The 25,433-nt window shown below is 44.1% G+C and overlaps 1 protein-coding gene across 1 annotated transcript in view; it reads right to left on the bottom strand.

Moving 5' to 3' along the window:
• The window catches only part of LOC142662356 (tyrosine-protein kinase STYK1-like), a 60,332-nt gene extending 36,120 nt beyond the window's left edge, over nt 1-24,212 (bottom strand). The window contains exon 1 of the mRNA XM_075840581.1: nt 24,128-24,212. The gene's annotated coding sequence lies outside the window, so the exon portion shown is untranslated. The remainder of the gene's footprint in view (nt 1-24,127) is intronic.
• Between the last annotated feature and the right edge of the window lie 1,221 nt (nt 24,213-25,433).

The raw sequence follows: 25,433 nt of genomic DNA, 5'->3' as shown, positions 1-25,433 counted from the left end.
CTTGTAACTAACATTGCATGATACATTGTATTCACCTGTCCTACAGTCATCCTCCCCCCCCCAGCCTGACATGTCTGATAACAGAGAACAATAGATTGTAATCACCTGTCCTACAGTCATCCTCCCCCCAGCCTGACATGTCTGATAACAGAGAACAACAGATTGTATTCACCTGTCCTACAGTCATCCTCCCCCAGCCTGACATGTCTGATAACAGAGAACAATAGATTGTATTCACCTGTCCTACAGTCATCCTCCCCCAGCCTGACATGTCTGATAACAGAGAACAATAGATTGTATTCACCTGTCCTACAGTCATCCTCCCCCAAGCCTGACATGTCTGATAACAGAGAACAATAGATTGTATTCACCTGTCCTACAGTCATCCTCCCCCAGCCTGACATGTCTGATAACAGAGAATAATAGATTGTATTCACCTGTCCTACAGTCATCCTCTCCCCAGCCTGACATGTCTGATAACAGAGAACAATAGATTGTATTCACCTGTCCTACAGTCATCCTCCCCCAGCCTGACATGTCTGATAACAGAGAACATTAGATTGTATTCACCTGCCCTACAGTCATCCTCCCCAGCCTGACATGTCTGATAACAGAGAACAATAGATTGTATTCTCCTGTCCTACAGTCATCCTCCTCCAGCCTGACATGTCTGATAACAGAGAACAATAGATTGTAATCACCTGTCCTACAGTCATCCTCCCCCCAGCCTGACATGTCTGATAACAGAGAACAATAGATTGTATTCACCTGTCCTACAGTCATCCTCCCCCAGCCTGACATGTCTGATAACAGAGAACAATAGATTGTATTCACCTGTCCTACAGTCATCCTCCCCCAGCCTGACATGTCTGATAACAGAGAACAATAGATTGTATTCACCTGTCCTACAGTCATCCTCCCCCAAGCCTGACATGTCTGATAACAGAGAACAATAGATTGTAATCACCTGTCCTACAGTCATCCTCCCCCCAGCCTGACATGTCTGATAACAGAGAACAATAGATTGTATTCACCTGTCCTACAGTCATCCTCCCCCAGCCTGACATGTCTGATAACAGAGAACAATAGATTGTATTCACCTGTCCTACAGTCATCCTCCCCCAGCCTGACATGTCTGATAACAGAGAACAATAGATTGTATTCACCTGTCCTACAGTCATCCTCCCCCAAGCCTGACATGTCTGATAAGAGAACAATAGATTGTATTCACCTGTCCTACAGTCATCCTCTCCCAGCCTGACATGTCTGATAACAGAGAACAATAGATTGTAATCACCTGTCCTACAGTCGTCCTACAGTCATCCTCCCCCAGCCTGACATGTCTGATAACAGAGAACAATAGATTGTAATCACCTGTCCTACAGTCATCCTCCCCCAGCCTGACATGTCTGATAACAGAGAACAATAGATTGTATTTACCTGTCCTACAGTCATCCTCTCCCAGCCTGACATGTCTGATAACAGAGAACAATAGATTGTATTCACCGGTCCTACAGTCATCCTCCCCAGCCTGACATGTCTGATAACAGAGAACAATAGATTGTATTCACCGGTCCTACAGTCATCCTCCCCAGCCTGACATGTCTGATAACAGAGAACAATAGATTGTATTCACCTGTCCTACAGTCATCCTCCCCCAGCCTGACATGTCTGATAACAGAGAACAATAGATTGTATTCACCTGTCCTACAGTCATCCTCCCCCAAGCCTGACATGTCTGATAAGAGAACAATAGATTGTATTCACCTGTCCTACAGTCATCCTCTCCCAGCCTGACATGTCTGATAACAGAGAACAATAGATTGTAATCACCTGTCCTACAGTCGTCCTACAGTCATCCTCCCCCAGCCTGACATGTCTGATAACAGAGAACAATAGATTGTAATCACCTGTCCTACAGTCATCCTCCCCCAGCCTGACATGTCTGATAACAGAGAACAATAGATTGTATTTACCTGTCCTACAGTCATCCTCTCCCAGCCTGACATGTCTGATAACAGAGAACAATAGATTGTATTCACCGGTCCTACAGTCATCCTCCCCAGCCTGACATGTCTGATAACAGAGAACAATAGATTGTATTCACCGGTCCTACAGTCATCCTCCCCAGCCTGACATGTCTGATAACAGAGAACAATAGATTGTATTCACCTGTCCTACAGTCATCCTCCTCTAGCCTTACATGTCTGATAACAGAGAACAATAGATTGTATTCACCTGTCCTAGTCATCCTCCTCTAGCCTTACATGTCTGATAACAGAGAACAATAGATTGTATTCACCTGTCCTACAGTCATCATCTCCCAGCCTGACATGTCTGATAACAGAGAACAATAGATTGTATTCACCTGTCCTAGTCATCCTCCTCTAGCCTTACATGTCTGATAACAGAGAACAATAGATTGTATTCACCTGTCCTACAGTCATCCTCCCCCAGCCTGACATGTCTGATAACAGAGAACAATAGATTGTATCCACCTGTCCTACAGTCATCCTCCCCAGCCTGACATGTCTGATAACAGAGAACAATAGATTGTATTCACCTGTCTGTCATCCTCCCTCCAGACTGACATGTCTGATAACCGAGAACAATAGATTGTATTCACCTGTCCTACAGTAATCCTCCCCCAGCCTGACAACAGAGAACAATAGATTGTATTCACCTGTCCTACAGTCATCCTCCCCCAGCCTGACATGTCTGATAACAGAGAACAATAGATTGTATTCACCTGTCCTACAGTCATCCTCCCCCAGCCTGACAAGTCTGATAAGAGAACAATAGATTGTATTCACCTGTCCTACAATCATCCTCTCCCAGCCTGACATGTCTGATAACAGAGAACAATAGATTGTATTCACCTGTCCTACAGTCATCCTCCCCCAGCCTGACATGTCTGATAACAGAGAACAATACATTGTATTCACCTGTCCTACAGTCATCCTCCCCCAGCCTGACATGTCTGATAACAGAGAACAATAGATTGTAATCACCTGTCCTACAGTCATCCTCCCCCAGCCTGACATGTCTGATAACAGAGAACAATAGATTGTATTCTCCTGTCCTACAGTCACCACCCACCCAGCCTGACATGTCTGATAACAGAGAACAATAGATTGTATTCACCTGTCCTACAGTCATCCTCCCCCCCCAGCCTGACATGTCTGATAACAGAGAACAATAGATTGTATTCACCTGTCCTACAGTCATCCTCCCCCAGCCTGACATGTCTGATAACAGAGAACAATAGATTGTATTCACCTGTCCTACAGTCATCCTCCCCCCCAGCCTGACATGTCTGAAAACAGAGAACAATAGATTGTATTCACCTGTCCTACAGTCATCCTCCCCCCAGCCTGACATGCCTGATAACAGAGAACAATAGATTGTATTCACCTGTCCTACAGTCATCCTCTCCCCAGCCTGACATGTCTGATAACAGAGAACAATAGATTGTATTCACGTGTCCTACAGTCATCCTCTCCCAGCCTGACATGTCTGATAACAGAGAACAATAGATTGTATTCACCTGTCCTACAGTCATCCTCTCCCAACCTGACATGCCTGATAACAGAGAACAATAGATTGTATTCACCTGTCCTACAGTCATCCTCCCCCAGCTTGACATGTCCGATAACAGAGAACAATAGATTGTAGTCACCTGTCCTACAGTCATCCTCCCCCAGCCTGACATGTCTGATAACAGAGAACAATAGATTGTAGTCACCTGTCCTACAGTCATCCTCCCCCAGCCTGACATGTCTGATAACAGAGAACAATAGATTGTATTCACCTGTCCTACAGTCATCCTCCCCCAGCCTGACATGTCTGATAAGAGAACAATAGATTGTAGTCACCTGTCCTACAGTCATCCTCTCCCAGCCTGATATGTCTAACAGAGAACAATAGATTGTATTCACCTGTCCTACAGTCATCCTCCCCCAGCCTGACGTGTCTGATAACAGAGAATAGATTGTATTCACCTGTCCTACAGTCATCCTCCCCCAGCCTGACATGTCTGATAACAGGAAACAATAGATTGTATTCACCTGTCCTACAGTCACCCCCCCAGCCTGACATGTCTGATAACAGAGAACAATAGATTGTATTCACCTGTCCTACAGTCATCCTCCCCCAGCCTGACATGTCTGATAACAGAGAACAATAGATTATATTCACCTGTCCTACAGTCATCCTCCCCCAGCCTGACGTGTCTGATAACAGGAAACAATAGATTGTATTCACCTGTCCTACAGTCATCCTCCCCCAGCCTGACATGTCTGATAACAGGGAACAATAGATTGTAATCACCTGTCCTACAGTCGTCCTACAGTCATCCTCCCCCAGCCTGACATGTCTGATAACAGAGAACAATAGATTGTAATCACCTGTCCTACAGTCATCCTCCCCCAGCCTGACATGTCTGATAACAGAGAACAATAGATTGTATTCACCTGTCCTACAGTCATCCTCCTCCCCCAGCCTGACATGTCTGATACCAGAGAACAATAGATTGTATCCACCTGTCCCACAGTCATCCTCCCCCAGCCTGACATGTCTGATAATAGAGAACAATAGATTGTATTCACCTGTCCTACAGTCATCCTCCCCCAGCCTGACATGTCTAATAACAGAGAACAATAGATTGTATTCACCTGTCCTACAGTCATCCTCCCCCAGCCTGACATGTCTGATAACAGAGAACAATAGATTGTATCCACCTGTCCTACAGTCATCCTCCCCCCAGCCTGACATGTCTGATAACAGAGAACAATAGATTATATTCCCCTGTCCTACAGTCATCCTCTCCCAGCCTGATATGTCTAACAGAGAACAATAGATTGTATTCACCTGTCCTACAGTCATCCTCCCCCCAGCCTGACATGTCTGATAACAGAGAACAACAGATTGTATTCACCTGTCCTACAGTCATCCTCCCCCCCCCAGCCTGACATGTCTGATAACAGAGAATAATAGATTGTATTCACCTGTCCTACAGTCATCCTCTCCCTGCCTGACATGTCTGATAACAGAGAACAATAGATTGTATTCACCTGTCCTACAGTCATCCTCCTCCAGCCTGACATGTCTGATAACAGAGAACAATAGATTGTATTCACCTGTCCTACAGTCACCACCCACCCAGCCTGACATGTCTGATAACAGAGAACAATAGATTGTATTCACCTGTCCTACAGTCATCCTCTCCTAGCCTGACATGTCTGATAACAGAGAACAATAGATTGTATTCTCCTGTCCTACAGTCATCCTCCCCCCAGCCTGGCATGTCTGATAACAGAGAACAATAGATTGTATTCTCCTGTCCTACAGTCATCCTCCCCCCAGCCTGGCATGTCTCATAACAGAGAACAAAAGATTGTATTCACCTGTCCTACAGTCATCCTCCCCCCAGCCTGACGTGTCTGATAACAGGAAACAATAGATTGTATTCACCTGTCCTACAGTCATCCTCCCCCCAGCCTGACGTGTCTGATAACAGGAAACAATAGATTGTATTCTCCTGTCCTACAGTCATCCTCCCCAGCCTGACATGTCTGATAACAGAGAACAATAGATTGTATTCACCTGTCCTACAGTCATCCCCCCTCAGCCTGACATGTCTGATAACAGAGAACAATAGATTGTATTCACCTGTCCTACAGTCATCCTCCCCCCAGCCTGACATGCCTGATAACAGAGAACAATAGATAGTATTCACCTGTCCTACAGTCATCCTCCCCCAGCCTGACATGCCTGATAACAGAGAACAATAGATTGTATTCACCTGTCCTACAGTCATCCTCCCCCAGCCTGACATGTCTGATAACAGAGAACAATAGATTGTATTCACCTGTCCTACAGTCATCCTCCCCCCAGCCTGACATGTCTGATAACAGAGAACAATAGATTGTATTCACCTGTCCTACAGTCATCCTCCCCCCAGCCTGACATGTCTGATAACAGAGAACAATAGATTGTATTCACCTGTCCTACAGTCATCCTCTCCCAGCCTGATATGTCTAACAGAGAACAATAGATTGTATTCACCTGTCCTACAGTCATCCTCCCCCAGCCTGACGTGTCTGATAACAGAGAATAGATTGTATTCACCTGTCCTACAGTCATCCTCCCCCAGCCTGACATTTCTGATAATAGGAAACAATAGATTGTATTCACCTGTCCTACAGTCATCCTCCCCCAGCCTGACATGTCTGATAACAGAGAACAATAGATTGTATTCACCTGTCCTACAGTCATCCTCTCCCCAGCCTGACATGTCTGATAAGAGAACAATAGATTATATTCACCTGTCCTACAGTCATCCTCCCCCAGCCTGACGTGTCTGATAACAGGAAACAATAGATTGTATTCACCTGTCCTACAGTCATCCTCCCCCAGCCTGACATGTCTGATAACAGAGAACAATAGATTGTATTCACCTGTCCTACAGTCATCCTCTCCCCAGCCTGACATGTCTGATAACAGAGAACAATAGATTATATTCACCTGTCCTACAGTCATCCTCCCCCAGCCTGACGTGTCTGATAACAGGAAACAATAGATTGTATTCACCTGTCCTACAGTCATCCTCCCCCAGCCTGACATGTCTGATAACAGAGAACAATAGATTGTATTCACCTGTCCTACAGTCATCCTCTCCCCAGCCTGACATGTCTGATAACAGAGAACAATAGATTGTATTCACCTGTCCTACAGTCATCCTCCCCCAGCCTGACGTGTCTGATAACAGGAAACAATAGATTGTATTCACCTGTCCTACAGTCATCCTCCCCCAGCCTGACATGTCTGATAACAGAGAACAATAGATTGTATTCACCTGTCCTACAGTCATCCTCTCCCCAGCCTGACATGTCTGATAACAGAGAACAATAGATTATATTCACCTGTCCTACAGTCATCCTCCCCCAGCCTGACGTGTCTGATAACAGGAAACAATAGATTGTATTCACCTGTCCTACAGTCATCCTCCCCCAGCCTGACATGTCTGATAACAGAGAACAATAGATTGTATTCACCTGTCCTACAGTCATCCTCCCCCAGCCTGACATGCCTGATAACAGAGAACAATAGATTGTATTCACCTGTCCTACAGTCATCCTCTCCCAGCCTGACATGTCTGATAACCGAGAACAATAGATTGTATTCACCTGTCCTACAGTCATCCTCCCCCAAGCCTGACATGTCTGATAACAGAGAACAATAGATTGTATTCACCTGTCCTACAGTCATCCTCCCCCAGCCTGACATGTCTGATAACAGAGAACAATAGATAGTATTCACCTGTCCTACAGTCATCCTCTCCCCAGCCTGACATGTCTGATAACAGAGAACAATAGATTATATTCACCTGTCCTACAGTCATCCTCCCCCAGCCTGACGTGTCTGATAACAGAGAACAATAGATTGTATTCTCCTGTCCTACAGTCATCCTCCCCCAGCCTGACATGTCTGATAACAGAGAACAATATATTGTATTCACCTGTCCTACAGTCATCCCCCCCCCAGCCTGACATGTCTGATAACAGAGAACAATAGATTGTATTCACCTGTCCTACAGTCATCCTCTCCCCAGCCTGCCATGTCTGATAACAGAGAACAATAGATTGTATTCACCTGTCCTAGTCATCCTCCCCCCAGCCTGACATGTCTGATAACAGAGAACAATAGATTGTATTCACCTGTCCTACAGTCAACCCCCCCCCCAGCCTGACATGTCTGATAACAGAGAACAATAGATAGTATTCACCTGTCCTACAGTCATCCTCTCCCCAGCCTGACATGTCTGATAACAGAGAACAATAGATTATATTCACCTGTCCTACAGTCATCCTCCCCCAGCCTGACATGTCTGATAACAGAGAACAATAGATTGTATTCTCCTGTCCTACAGTCATCCTCCCCCAGCCTGACATGTCTGATAACAGAGAACAATATATTGTATTCACCTGTCCTACAGTCATCCCCCCCCCAGCCTGACATGTCTGATAACAGAGAACAATAGATTGTATTCACCTGTCCTACAGTCATCCTCTCCCCAGCCTGCCATGTCTGATAACAGAGAACAATAGATTGTATTCACCTGTCCTAGTCATCCTCCCCCCAGCCTGACATGTCTGATAACAGAGAACAATAGATTGTATTCACCTGTCCTACAGTCAACCCCCCCCCAGCCTGACATGTCTGATAACAGAGAACAATAGGTTATATTCACCTGTCCTACAGTCATCCTCCCCCAGCCTGACATGTCTGATAACAGAGAACAATAGATTGTATTCTCCTGTCCTACAGTCATCCTCCCCCAGCCTGACATGTCTGATAACAGAGAACAATAGATTGTATTCACCAGTCCTACAGTCATCCTCTCCCAGCCTGACATGTCTGATAACAGAGAACAATAGATTGTATTCACCTGTCCTACAGTCATCCTCCCTCAGCCTGACATGTCTGATAACAGAGAACAATAGATTGTATTCACCTGTCCTACAGTCATCCTCTCCCAGCCTGACATGTCTGATAACAGGGAACAATAGATTGTATTCACCTGTCCTACAGTCATCCTCCCCCCAGCCTGACATGTCTGATAACAGAGAACAATAGATTGTATTCACCTGTCCTACAGTCATCCTCCCACAGCCTGACATGTCTGATAACAGAGAACAATAGATTGTATTCACCTGTCCTACAGTCATCCTCCCCCCAGCCTGACATGCCTGATAACAGAGAACAATAGATTGTAATCAGACATGTCAGGCTGGGAGAGGATGATGAGGATGATGAGGATGGTGGTGGTGTTGATGGCAGGTCAGGGTGGTGGTGGTGATGATGATGAGGAGGAGGATGGCGGTGGGGTTGATGGCAGGTCAGGGTGGTGATGATGATGAGGAGGGTGGTGGGGTTGATGGCAGGTCAGGGTGGTGGTGGTGATGATGATGAGGAGGATGGCGGTGGGGTTGATGGCAGGTCAGGGTGGTGATGATGATGAGGGTGGTGGGGTTGATGGCAGGTCAGGGTGGTGATGATGATGAGGAGGGTGGTGGGGTTGATGGCAGGTCAGCGTGGTGGTGGTGATGATGAGGAGGATGGCGGTGGGGTTGATGGCAGGTCAGGGTGGTGATGATGATGATGAGGAGGATGGCGGTGGGGTTGATGGCAGGTCAGGGTGGTGATGATGATGAGGAGGAGGGTGGTGGGGTTGATGGCAGGTCAGGGTGGTGGTGATGATGAGGAGGAGGGTGGTGGGGTTGATGACAGGACAGGGTGGTGGTGGGGATGATGAGGAGGATGGCGGTGGGGTTGATGGCAGGTCAGGGTGGTGGTGATGATGATGAGTAGGGTGGTGGGGTTGATGGCAGGTTAGGGTGGTGGTGGGGATGATGAGGAGGATGGCGGTGGGGTTGATGGCAGGACAGGGTGGTGGTGGGGATGATGAGGAGGATGGCGGTGGGGTTGATGGAAGGTCAGGGTGGTGGTGATGATGATGATGAGTATGGTGGTGGGGTTGATGGCAGGTCAGGGTGGTGGTGGGGATGATGAGGAGGATGGCGGTGGGGTTGATGGCAGGTCAGGGTGGTGGTGATGATGAGGATGGTGGTGGGGTTGATGGCAGGTCAGGGTGGTGATGATGATGAGGAGGGTGGTGGGGTTGATGGCAGGTCAGGGTGGTGGTGGTGATGATGATGAGGAGGATGGCAGTGGGGTTGATGGCAGGTCAGGGTGGTGATGATGATGAGGAGGATGGCGGTGGGGTTGATGGCAGGTCAGGGTGGTGATGATGATGAGGAGGATGGCGGTGGGGTTGATGGCAGGTCAGGGTGGTGGTGATGATGAGGAGGAGGGTGGTGGGGTTGATGACAGGACAGGGTGGTGGTGGGGATGATGAGGAGGATGGCGGTGGGGTTGATGGCAGGTCAGGGTGGTGGTGATGATGATGAGTAGGGTGGTGGGGTTGATGGCAGGTTAGGGTGGTGGTGGGGATGATGAGGAGGATGGCGGTGGGGTTGATGGCAGGACAGGGTGGTGGTGGGGATGATGAGGAGGATGGCGGTGGGGTTGATGGAAGGTCAGGGTGGTGGTGGGGATGAGGAGGATGGCGGTGGGGTTGATGGCAGGTCAGGGTGGTGGTGGTGATGATGATGATGATGAGTATGGTGGTGGGGTTGATGGCAGGTCAGGGTGGTGGTGGGGATGATGAGGAGGATGGCGGTGGGGTTGATGGCAGGTCAGGGTGGTGGTGATGATGAGGATGGTGGTGGGGTTGATGGCAGGTCAGGGTGGTGGTGATGATGAGGATGGTGGTGGGGTTGATGGCAGGTCAGGGTGGTGGTGATGATGAGGATGGCGGTGGGGTTGATGGCAGGTCAGGGTGGTGATGATGATGATGATGAGGATAGCGGTGGTGTTGATGGCAGGTCAGGGTGGTGGTGGTGGTGATGATGAGGAGGAGTTATATCCTGTATTATACTCCAGAGCTGCACTCCCTATTCTGCTGGTGGAGTCACTGTGTACATACATTACATTACTTATCCTGTACTGATCCTGAGTTACATCCTGTATTATACTCCAGAGCTGCACTCACTATTCTGCTGGTGGAGTCACTGTGTACATACATTACATTACTTATCCTGTACTGATCCTGAGTTACATCCTGTATTATACTCCAGAGCTGCACTCACTATTCTGCTGGTGGTGTCACTGTGTACATACAATACTTATCCTGTACTGATCCTGAGTTACATCCTGTATTATACTCCAGAGCTGCACTCACTATTCTGCTGGTGGAGTCACTGTGTACATACATTACATTACTGATCCTGAGTTATATCCTGTATTATACTCCAGAGCTGCACTCACTATTCTGCTGGTGGAGTCACTGTGTACATACATTACATTACTTATCCTGTACTGATCCTGAGTTATATCAAGTATTATACTCCAGAGCTGCACTCGCTATTCTGCTGGTGGAGTCACTGTGTACATACATTACATTACTTATCCTGAGTTACATCCTGTATTATGCTCCAGAGCTGCACTCACTATTCTGCTGGTGGAGTCACTGTGTACATACATTACATTACTTATCCTGTACTGATCCTGAGTTACATCCTGTATTATACCCCACAGCTGCACTCACTATTCTGCTGGTGGAGTCACTGTGTACATACATACATTACTTATCCTGTACTGATCCTGAGTTACATCCTGTATTATACTCCAGAGCTGCACTCACTATTCTGCTGGTGGAGTCACAGTGTACATACATTACATTACTTATCCTGTACTGATCCTGAGTTATATCCTGTATTATACTCCAGAGCTGCACTCACTATTCTGCTGGTGGTGTCACTGTGTACATACATTACTTATCCTGTACTGATCCTGAGTTACATCCTGTATTATACTCCAGAGCTGCACTCACTATTCTGCTGGTGGAGTCACTGTGTACATACATTACATTACTGATCCTGAGTTATATCCTGTATTATACTCCAGAGCTGCACTCACTATTCTGCTGGTGGTGTCACTGTGTACATACATTACTTATCCTGTACTGATCCTGAGTTACATCCTGTATTATACTCCAGAGCTGCACTCACTATTCTGCTGGTGGAGTCACTGTGTACATACATTACATTACTTATCCTGTACTGATCCTGAGTTACATCCTGTATTATACTCCAGAGCTGCACTCACTATTCTGCTGGTGGAGTCACTGTGTACATACATTACATTACTTATCCTGTACTGATCCTGAGTTATATCCTGTATTATACTCCAGAGCTGCACTCACTATTCTGCTGGTGGAGTCACTGTGTACATACATTACTTATCCTGTACTGATCCTGAGTTATATCCTGTATTATACTCCAGAGCTGTACTCACTATTCTGCTGGTGGAGTCACTGTGTACATACATTACATTACTTATCCTGTACTGATCCTGAGTTATATCAAGTATTATACTTCAGAGCTGCACTCGCTATTCTGCTGGTGGAGTCACTGTGTACATGCATTACATTACTTATCCTGTACTGATCCTGAGTTACATCCTGTATTATGCTCCAGAGCTGCACTCACTATTCTGCTGGTGGAGTCACTGTATACATACATTACATTACTTATCCTGTGCTGATCCTGAGTTACACCCTGTATTATACTCCAGAGCTGCACTCACTATTCTGCTGGTGGAGTCACTGTGTACATACATTACATTACTTATCCTGTACTGATCCTGAGTTACATCCTGTTTTATACCCCACAGCTGCACTCACTATTCTGCTGGTGGAGTCACTGTGTACATACATACATTACTTATCCTGTACTGATCCTGAGTTACATCCTGTATTATACTCCAGAGCTGCACTCACTATTCTGCTGGTGGAGTCACTGTGTACATACATTACATTACTTATCCTGTACTGATCCTGAGTTATATCCTGTATTATACTCCAGAGCTGCACTCACTATTCTGCTGGTGGAGTCACTGTGTACATACATTACATTACTTATCCTGTACTGATCCTGAGTTACATCCTGTATTATGCTCCAGAGCTGCACTCACTATTCTGCTGGTGGAGTCACTGTGTACATACATTACATTACTTATCCTGTACTGATCCGGAGTACATCCTGTATTATACTCCAGAGCTGCACTCACTATTCTGCTGGTGGAGTCACTGTGTACATACATTACATTACTTATCCTGTACTGATCCTGAGTTATATTCTGTATTATACTCCAGAGCTGCACTCACTATTCTGCTGGAGGAGTCACTGTGTACATACATTACATTACTTATCCTGTACTGATCCTGAGTTACATCCTGTATTATACTCCAGAGCTGCACTCACTATTCTGCTGGTGGAGTCACTGTGTACATACATTACATTACTTATCCTGTACTGATCCTGAGTTATATCCTGTATTATACTCCAGAGCTGCACTCACTATTCTGCTGGTGGTGTCACTGTGTACATACATTACTTATCCTGTACTGATCCTGAGTTACATCCTGTATTATACTCCAGAGCTGCACTCTCTATTCTGCTGGTGGAGTCACTGTGTACATACATTACATTACTTATCCTGTACTGATCCTGAATTACATCCTGTATTATACTCCAGAGCTGCACTCACTATTCTGCTGGTGGAGTCACTGTGTACATACATTACTTATCCCGTACTGATCCTGAGTTACATCCTGTATTATACTCCAGAGCTGCACTCACTATTCTGCTGGTGGAGTCACTGTGTACATACATTACTCATCCTGTACTGATCCTGAGTTACATCCTGTATTATACTCCAGAGCTGCACTCGCTATTCTGCTGGTGGAGTCACTGTGTACATACATTACATTAGTTATCCTGTACTGATCCTGACTTACATCCTGTATTATACTCCAGAGCTGCACTCACTATTCTGCTGGTGGAGTCACTGTGTACATACATTACATTACTTATCCTGTACTGATCCTGAGTTATATCCTGTATTATACTCCAGAGCTGCACTCACTATTCTGCTGGTGGAGTCACTGTGTATATACATTACTTATCCTGTACTGATCCTGAGTTACATCCTGTATTATACTCCAGAGCTGCACTCACTATTCTGCTGGTGGAGTCACTGTGTACATACATTACTCATCCTGTACTGATCCTGAGTTATATCCTGTATTATACTCCAGAGCTGCACTCACTATTCTGCTGGTGGAGTCACTGTGTACATACATTACATTACTTATCCTGTACTGATCCTGAGTTACATCCTGTATTATACTCCAGAGCTGCACTCACTATTCTGCTGGTGGAGTCACTGTGTACATACATTACATTACTTATCCTGTACGGACCCTGAGTTGCATCCTGTATTATACTCCAGAGCTGCACTCACTATTCTGCTGGTGGAGTCACTGTGTACATACATTACATTACTTATCCTGTACTGATCCTGAGTTACATCCTGTATTATACTCCAGAGCTGCACTCACTATTCTGCTGGTAGAGTCACTGTGTACATACATTACATTACTTATCCTGTACTGATCCTGACTTACATCCTGTATTATACTCCAGAGCTGCACTCACTATTCTGCTGGTGGAGTCACTGTGTACATACATTACATTACTTATCCTGTACTGATCCTGAGTTACATCCTGTATTATACTCCAGAGCTGCACTCACTATTCTGCTGGTGGAGTCACTGTGTACATACATTACTCATCCTGTACTGATCCTGAGTTATATCCAGTATTATACTCCAGAGCTGCACTCACTATTCTGCTGGTGGAGTCACTGTGTACATACATTACATTACTTATCCTGTACTGATCCTGAGTTACATCCTGTATTATACTCCAGAGCTGCACTCACTATTCTGCTGGTGGAGTCACTGTGTACATACATTACTCATCCTGTACTGATCCTGAGTTATATCCTGTATTATACTCCAGAGCTGCACTCACTATTCTGCTGGTGGAGTCACTGTGTACATACATTACTTATCCTGTACTGATGGTAGATATATACAGGGGTGTCGTATACATCACTCATCTCAGGCCCGTGGCTCTGCTGCCTCCATATAATCACACTATAGACTGTATCCCGTACACCCGTCCTGTATATAATCACACTATAGACTGTATCCCGTACACCCGTCCTGTATATAATCACACTATAGACTGTATCCCGTACACCAGTCCTGTATATAATCACACTATAGACTGTATCCTCTACACCTGTCCTGTATATAATAACACTATAGACTGTATCCCGTACACCCGTCCTGTATATAATCACACTATAGACTGTATCCCGTACACCCGTCCTGTATATAATCACACTATAGACTGTATCCCGTACACCCGTCCTGTATATAATCACACTATAGACTGTATCCTGTACACCTGTCCTGTATATAATCACACTATAGACTGTATCCCGTACACCCGTCCTGTATATAATCACACTATAGACTGTATCCCATACACCCGTCCTGTATATAATCACACTATAGACTGTATCCCGTACACCCGTCCTGTATATAATCACACTATAGACTGTATCCCGTACACCCGTCCTGTATATAATCGCACTATAGACTGTATCCCGTACACCCGTCCTGTATATAATCGCACTATAGACTTATCCCGTACACCCGTCCTGTATATAATCGCACTATAGACTGTATCCTGTACACCCGTCCTGTATATAATCACACTATAGACTGTATCCTGTACACCCGTCCTGTATATAATCACTCTATAGACTGTATCCCGTACACCCGTCCTGTATATAATCACACTATAGACTGTATCCTGTACACCCGTCCTGTATATAATCACACTATAGACTGTATCCTGTACACCTGTCCTGTATATAATCACACTATAGACTGTATCCTCTACACCCGTCCTGTATATAATCACACTATAGACTGTATCCTCTACACCCGTCCTGTATATAATCACACTATAGACTGTATCCTCTACATCCGTCCTGTATATAATCACACTATAGACTGTATCCCGTACACCCGTCCTGTATATAATCACACTATAGACTGTATCCCGTACACCCGTCCTGTATATAATCACACTATAGACTGTATCCTGTACACCCGTCCTGTATATAATCACACTATAGACTGTATCCTCTACACCCGTCCTGTATATAATCACACTATAGACTGTATCCCGTATACCCGTCCTGTATATAATCACACTATAGACTGTATCCCGTACACCCGTCCTGTATATAATCACACTATAGACTGTATCCCGTACACCTGTCCTGTATATAATCACACTATAGACTGTATCCTCTACACCCGTCCTGTATATAATCACACTATAGACTGTATCCCGTACACCCGTCCTGTATATAATCACACTATAGACTGTATCCCGTACACCAGTCCTGTATATAATCACACTATAGACTGTATCCCGTACACCCGTCCTGTATATAATCACACTATAGACTGTATCCCGTACACCCGTCCTGTATATAATCACACTATAGACTGTATCCCGTACACCCGTCCTGTATATAATCACACTATAGACTGTATCCCGTACACCCGTCCTGTATATAATCACACTATAGACTGTATCCCGTACACCTGTCCTGTATATAATCACACTATAGACTGTATCCTGTACACCAGTCCTGTATATAATCACACTATAGACTGTATCCTCTACACCCGTCCTGTATATAATCACTCTATAGACTGTATCCTGTACACCCGTCCTGTATATAATCACACTATAGACTGTATCCCGTACACCCGTCCTGTATATAATCACACTATAGACTGTATCCTGTACACCCGTCCTGTATATAATCACACTATAGACAGTATCCTCTACACCCGTCCTGTATATAATCACACTATAGACTGTATCCCGTAGACCTGTCCTGTATATAATCACACTATAGACTGTATCCCGTACACCTGTCTTGTATATAATCACACTAGACTGTATCCCGTACACCCGTCCTGTATATAATCACACTATAGACTGTATCCCGTACACCCGTCCTGTATATAATCACACTATAGACAGTATCCTCTACACCTGTCCTGTATATTATCACACTATAGACTGTATCCCGTACACCTGTCCTGTATATAATCACACTATAGACTGTATCCTGTACACCAGTCCTGTATATAATCACACTATAGACTGTATCCTCTACACCCGTCCTGTATATAATCACTCTATAGACTGTATCCTGTACACCCGTCCTGTATATAATCACACTATAGACTGTATCCCGTACACCCGTCCTGTATATAATCACACTATAGACTGTATCCTGTACACCCGTCCTGTATATAATCACACTATAGACAGTATCCTCTACACCCGTCCTGTATATAATCACACTATAGACTGTATCCCGTAGACCTGTCCTGTATATAATCACACTATAGACTGTATCCCGTACACCTGTCTTGTATATAATCACACTAGACTGTATCCCGTACACCCGTCCTGTATATAATCACACTATAGACTGTATCCCGTACACCCGTCCTGTATATAATCACACTATAGACAGTATCCTCTACACCTGTCCTGTATATTATCACACTATAGACAGTATCCTCTACACCTGTCCTGTATATAATCACACTATAGACTGTATCCTGTACACCCGTCCTGTATATAATCACACTATAGACTGTATCCTGTACACCCGTCCAGTATATAATCACACTATAGACTGTATCCTGTACACCCGTCCTGTATATAATCACACTATAGACTGTATCCTGTACACCCGTCCTGTATATAATCACACTATAGACTGTATCCCGTACACCTGTCCTGTATATAATCACACTATAGACTGTATCCCGTACACCCGTCCTGTATATAATCACACTATAGACTGTATCCTGTACACCTGTCCTGTATATAATCACACTATAGACTGTATCCTGTACACCCGTCCTGTATATAATCACACTATAGACAGTATCCTCTACACCTGTCCTGTATATAATCACACTATAGACAGTATCCTCTACACCTGTCCTGTATATAATCACACTATAGACTGTATCCTGTACACCCGTCCTGTATATAATCACACTATAGACTGTATCCTGTACACCCGTCCTGTATATAATCACACTATAGACTGTATCCTGTACACCCGTCCTGTATATAATCACACTATAGACTGTATCCTGTACACCCGTCCTGTATATAATCACACTATAGACTGTATCCTGTACACCCGTCCTGTATATAATCACACTATAGACTGTATCCCGTACACCTGTCCTGTATATAATCACACTATAGACTGTATCCCGTACACCCGTCCTGTATATAATCACACTATAGACTGTATCCTGTACACCTGTCCTGTATATAATCACACTATAGACTGTATCCTGTACACCCGTCCTGTATATAATCACACTATAGACTGTATCCCCTACACCTGTCCTGTATATAATCACACTATAGACTGTATCCTGTACACCCGTCCTGTATATAATCACACTATAGACTGTATCCTGTACACCAGTCCTGTATATAATCACACTATAGACTGTATCCTCTACACCCGTCCTGTATATAATCACTCTATAGACTGTATCCTGTACACCCGTCCTGTATATAATCACACTATAGACTGTATCCCGTACACCCGTCCTGTATATAATCACACTATAGACAGTATCCTCTACACCTGTCCTGTATATAATCACACTATAGACAGTATCCTCTACACCTGTCCTGTATATAATCACACTATAGACTGTATCCCGTACACCCGTCCTGTATATAATCACACTATAGACTGTATCCCGTACACCCGTCCTGTATATAATCACACTATAGACTGTATCCCGTACACCCGTCCTGTATATAATCACACTATAGACTGTATCCCGTAGACCTGTCCTGTATATAATCACACTATAGACTGTATCCCGTACACCTGTCTTGTATATAATCACACTAGACTGTATCCCGTACACCCGTCCTGTATATAATCACACTATAGACTGTATCCCGTACACCCGTCCTGTATATAATCACACTATAGACAGTATCCTCTACACCTGTCCTGTATATTATCACACTATAGACAGTATCCTCTACACCTGTCCTGTATATAATCACACTATAGACTGTATCCTGTACACCCGTCCTGTATATAATCACACTATAGACTGTATCCTGTACACCCGTGCTGTATATAATCACACTATAGACTGTATCCTGTACACCCGTCCTGTATATAATCACACTATAGACTGTATCCTGTACACCCGTCCTGTATATAATCACACTATAGACTGTATCCCCTACACCTGTCCTGTATATAATCACACTATAGACTGTATCCCGTACACCCGTCCTGTATATAATCACACTATAGACTGTATCCCGTACACCCGTCCTGTATATAATCACACTATAGACTGTATCCTCTACACCTGTCCTGTATATAATAACACTATAGACTGTATCCCGTACACCCGTCCTGTATATAAACACACTATAGACTGTATCCTCTACACCCGTCCTGTATATAATCACACTATAGACTGTATCCTGTACACCCGTCCTGTATATAATCACACTATAGACTGTATCCCGTACACCCGTCCTGTATATAATCACACTATAGACTGTATCCTGTACACCCGTCCTGTATATAATCACACTATAGACTGTATCCCGTACACCCGTCCTGTATATAATCACACTATAGACTGTATCCTCTACACCCGTCCTGTATATAATCACACTATAGACTGTATCCCGTACACCCGTCCTGTATATAATCACACTATAGACTGTATCCTGTACACCCGTCCTGTATATAATCACACTATAGACTGTATCCTCTACACCCGTCCTGTATATAATCACACTATAGACTGTATCCCGTACACCCGTCCTGTATATAATCACACTATAGACTGTATCCCGTACACCTGTCCTGTATATAATCACACTATAGACTGTATCCCGTACACCTGTCCTGTATATAATCACACTATAGACTGTATCCCGTACACCCGTCCTGTATATAATCACACTATAGACTGTATCCCGTACACCCGTCCTGTATATAATCACACTATAGACTGTATCCCGTACACCCGTCCTGTATATAATCACACTATAGACTGTATCCCGTACACCCGTCCTGTATATAATCACACTATAGACTGTATCCCGTACACCCGTCCTGTATATAATCACACTATAGACTGTATCCTGTACACCAGTCCTGTATATAATCACACTATAGACTGTATCCTCTACACCCGTCCTGTATATAATCACTCTATAGACTGTATCCTGTACACCCGTCCTGTATATAATCACACTATAGACTGTATCCCGTACACCCGTCCTGTATATAATCACACTATAGACTGTATCCTGTACACCCGTCCTGTATATAATCACACTATAGACTGTATCCCGTACACCCGTCCTGTATATAATCACACTATAGACTGTATCCCGTAGACCTGTCCTGTATATAATCACACTATAGACTGTATCCCGTACACCTGTCTTGTATATAATCACACTAGACTGTATCCCGTACACCCGTCCTGTATATAATCACACTATAGACTGTATCCCGTACACCCGTCCTGTATATAATCACACTATAGACAGTATCCCGTACACCTGTCCTGTATATAATCACACTATAGACAGTATCCTCTACACCTGTCCTGTATATAATCACACTATAGACTGTATCCTGTACACCCGTCCTGTATATAATCACACTATAGACTGTATCCTGTACACCCGTCCTGTATATAATCACACTATAGACTGTATCCTGTACACCCGTCCTGTATATAATCACACTATAGACTGTATCCTGTACACCCGTCCTGTATATAATCACACTATAGACTGTATCCCGTACACCTGTCCTGTATATAATCACACTATAGACTGTATCCCGTACACCCGTCCTGTATATAATCACACTATAGACTGTATCCTGTACACCCGTCCTGTATATAATCACACTATAGACTGTATCCTGTACACCCGTCCTGTATATAATCACACTATAGACTGTATCCTGTACACCCGTCCTGTATATAATCACACTATAGACAGTATCCTCTACACCTGTCCTGTATATAATCACACTATAGACTGTATCCCGTACACCCGTCCTGTATATAATCACACTATAGACTGTATCCTCTACACCTGTCCTGTATATAATCACACTATAGACAGTATCCTCTACACCTGTCCTGTATATAATCACACTATAGACTGTATCCTGTACACCCGTCCTGTATATAATCACACTATAGACTGTATCCTGTACACCCGTCCTGTATATAATCACACTATAGACTGTATCCTGTACACCCGTCCTGTATATAATCACACTATAGACTGTATCCTGTACACCCGTCCTGTATATAATCACACTATAGACTGTATCCTGTACACCCGTCCTGTATATAATCACACTATAGACTGTATCCCGTACACCTGTCCTGTATATAATCACACTATAGACTGTATCCCGTACACACGTCCTGTATATAATCACACTATAGACTGTATCCTGTACACCTGTCCTGTATATAATCACACTATAGACTGTATCCTGTACACCTGTCCTGTATATAATCACACTATAGACTGTATCCCCTACACCTGTCCTGTATATAATCACACTATAGACTGTATCCTGTACACCCGTCCTGTATATAATCACACTATAGACTGTATCCCGTACACCTGTCCTGTATATAATCACACTATAGACAGTATCCTCTACACCTGTCCTGTATATAATCACACTATAGACAGTATCCTCTACACCTGTCCTGTATATAATCACACTATAGACTGTATCCCGTACACCCGTCCTGTATATAAATCACACTATAGACTGTATCCCGTACACCTGTCCTGTATATAATCACACTATAGACAGTATCCTCTACACCCGTCCTGTATATAATCACACTATAGACTGTATCCCGTACACCCGTCCTGTATATAATCACACTATAGACTGTATCCCGTACACCCGTCCTGTATATAATCACACTATAGACTGTATCCCGTACACCTGTCCTGTATATAATCACACTATAGACTGTATCCCGTACACATGTCTTGTATATAATCACACTAGACTGTATCCCGTACACCCATCCTGTATATAATCACACTATAGACAGTATCCTCTACACCTGTCCTGTATATAATCACACTATAGACTGTATCCTGTACACCCGTCCTGTATATAATCACACTATAGACTGTATCCTGTACACCCGTCCTGTATATAATCACACTATAGACTGTATCCTGTACACCCGTCCTGTATATAATAACACTATAGACTGTATCCTGTACACCCGTCCTGTATATAATCACACTATAGACTGTATCCCCTACACCTGTCCTGTATATAATCACACTATAGACTGTATCCCGTACACCCGTCCTGTATATAATCACACTATAGACTGTATCCCGTACACCCGTCCTGTATATAATCACACTATACACTGTATCCTCTACACCTGTCCTGTATATAATAACACTATAGACTGTATCCTCTACACCCGTCCTGTATATAATCACACTATAGACTGTATCCCGTACACCCGTCCTGTATATAATCACACTATAGACTGTATCCCGTACACCTGTCCTGTATATAATCACACTATAGACTGTATCCTGTACACCCGTCCTGTATATAATCACACTATAGACTGTATCCCGTACACCCGTCCTGTATATAATCACACTATAGACTGTATCCCGTACACCCGTCCTGTATATAATCACACTATAGACTGTATCCTCTACACCTGTCCTGTATATAATAACACTATAGACTGTATCCCGTACACCCGTCCTGTATATAATCACACTATAGACAGTATCCTCTACACCTGTCCTGTATATAATCACACTATAGACTGTATCCCGTACACCCGTCCTGTATATAATCACACTATAGACAGTATCCTCTACACCCGTCCTGTATATAATCACACTATAGACTGTATCCCGTACACCCGTCCTGTATATAATCACACTATAGACTGTATCCCGTACACCCGTCCTGTATATAATCACACTATAGACTGTATCCCCTACACCTGTCCTGTATATAATCACACTATAGACTGTATCCTGTACACCCGTCCTGTATATAATCACACTATAGACTGTATCCTCTACACCCGTCCTGTATATAATCACACTATAGACTGTATCCCGTACACCCGTCCTGTATATAATCACACTATAGACTGTATCCTGTACACCTGTCCTGTATATAATCACACTATAGACTGTATCCTGTACACCTGTCCTGTATATAATCACACTATAGACTGTATCCCGTACACCCGTCCTGTATATAATCACACTATAGACTGTATCCTGTACACCCGTCCTGTATATAATCACACTATAGACAGTATCCTCTACACCTGTCCTGTATATAATCACACTATAGACTGTATCCTCTACACCTGTCCTGTATATAATCACACTATAGACTGTATCCCGTACACCCGTCCTGTATATAATCACACTATAGACTGTATCCTGTACACCCGTCCTGTATATAATCACACTATAGACAGTATCCTCTACACCTGTCCTGTATATAATCACACTATAGACTGTATCCTGTACACCCGTCCTGTATATAATCACACTATAGACTGTATCCTGTACACCCGTCCTGTATATAATCACACTATAGACTGTATCCTGTACACCCGTCCTGTATATAATCACACTATAGACTGTATCCCGTACACCCGTCCTGTATATAATCACACTATAGACTGTATCCTGTACACCCGTCCTGTATATAATCACACTATAGACTGTATCCCGTACACCCGTCCTGTATATAATCACACTATAGACTGTATCCCGTACACCCGTCCTGTATATAATCACACTATAGACTGTATCCTGTACACCCGTCCTGTATATAATCACACTATAGACTGTATCCCGTACACCCGTCCTGTATATAATCACACTATAGACTGTATCCTGTACACCCGTCCTGTATATAATCACACTATAGACTGTATCCTGTACACCCGTCCTGTATATAATCACACTATAGACTGTATCCTGTACACCCGTCCTGTATATAATCACACTATAGACTGTATCCTGTACACCCGTCCTGTATATAATCACACTATAGACTGTATCCTGTACACCCGTCCTGTATATAATCACACTATAGACTGTATCCCCTACACCTGTCCTGTATATAATCACACTATAGACTGTATCCTGTACACCCGTCCTGTATATAATCACACTATAGACTTATCCTGTACACCTGTCCTGTATATAATCACACTATAGACTGTATCCCGTACACCCGTCCTGTATATAATCACACTATAGACTGTATCCTGTACACCCGTCCTGTATATAATCACACTATAGACAGTATCCTCTACACCTGTCCTGTATATAATCACACTATAGACTGTATCCTGTTCTGACCCCTGTGGTTGATGTAGCAGTGTTGGTTCTGTCCTCACCTGTGGTGCCTCATCTTCGCCCGTCCGCCGGTAGCTCCGGTGTGCGTCGCCGGCTGCGTTGTGTTGACTTCGTCGTTGGTTGATCTTTAACCTGAGTGACTGGCAGGAACGGTGGAGACACGTGAGGCGCGCACATGACTCACCGCTGCCTCCTACAGGTCTGAGGGTCACAACCGCCGCCCCACCTGTATTTACCTGGGCCCCTCTGGCCATCACCTTAACAGTCACACGCCACGAGCAGGCGCCAATGATCCCCCCATAAGACCACGAGACACAGCGCAAATGTCACAAAACGCAAAGACAACACAGCGAGCATACGAAGGATTCACTCCGCCCGATACTAAAGCCGCATACGGACAATCCGGTAATTGAGGTACGAGGTGCAGCAAGAAAGAGGACACGAGACCCACAGGCATCTGAACAAGTGATGGGGAGGTACGAGGTGCACAGTGCCTCTCTCCGGCTGTAAGGAGGTCAGTGGTACCTCGCGGTGGGCTTCATACAGTAATATGAAATACCCCGTGCCTCCCACTAGCTGTGAAAAATGATGGAGGTATGAGGTACACGGTGCCTCTCTGCAGCATCTCATTATTATTATTATGGGGAAAGATCTGACAACAAAGAGGTATAATATATGTGGTGCCTCTATCTGGAAAAATGTATATATAAGCCATATGACAAGTTAAAGGTATGTGAGAGTATTACTTTATATGGTATGAGGTATGAGGTACGAGGTGTCTCAGTGATCACTATAGTATAATTACAGGGAGGTGTGAGGTACGAGGTGTCTCAGTGATCACTATAGTATAATTACAGGGAGGTATGAGGTACGAGGTGTCTCAGTGATCACTATAGTATAATTACAGGGAGGTGTGAGGTACGCGGTGTCTCAGTGATCACTATAGTATAATTACAGGGAGGTGTGAGGTACGAGGTGTCTCAGTGATCTCTATAGTATAATTACAGGGAGGTGTGAGGTACGAGGTGTCTCAGTGATCTCTATAGTATAATTACAGGGAGGTATGAGGTACGCGGTGTCTCAGTGATCACTATAGTATAATTACAGGGAGGTATGAGGTACGTGGTGTCTCAGTGATCACTATAGTATAATTACAGGGAGGTATGGGGTACGCGATGTCTCAGTGATCACTATAGTATAATAACAGGGAGGTGTGAGGTACAAGGTGTCTCAGTGATCACTATAGTATAATTACAGGGAGGTATGAGGTACGAGGTGTCTCAGTGATAACTATAGTATAATTACAGGGAGGTGTGAGGTACGAGGTGTCTCAGTGATCACTATAGT

The sequence above is a fragment of the Rhinoderma darwinii genome, chromosome 10 (genome assembly GCF_050947455.1).
Source record: "Rhinoderma darwinii isolate aRhiDar2 chromosome 10, aRhiDar2.hap1, whole genome shotgun sequence".
NCBI classification, from domain to species: domain Eukaryota; kingdom Metazoa; phylum Chordata; class Amphibia; order Anura; family Rhinodermatidae; genus Rhinoderma; species Rhinoderma darwinii.
This window is presented reverse-complemented; position numbering and strand designations above follow the sequence as displayed.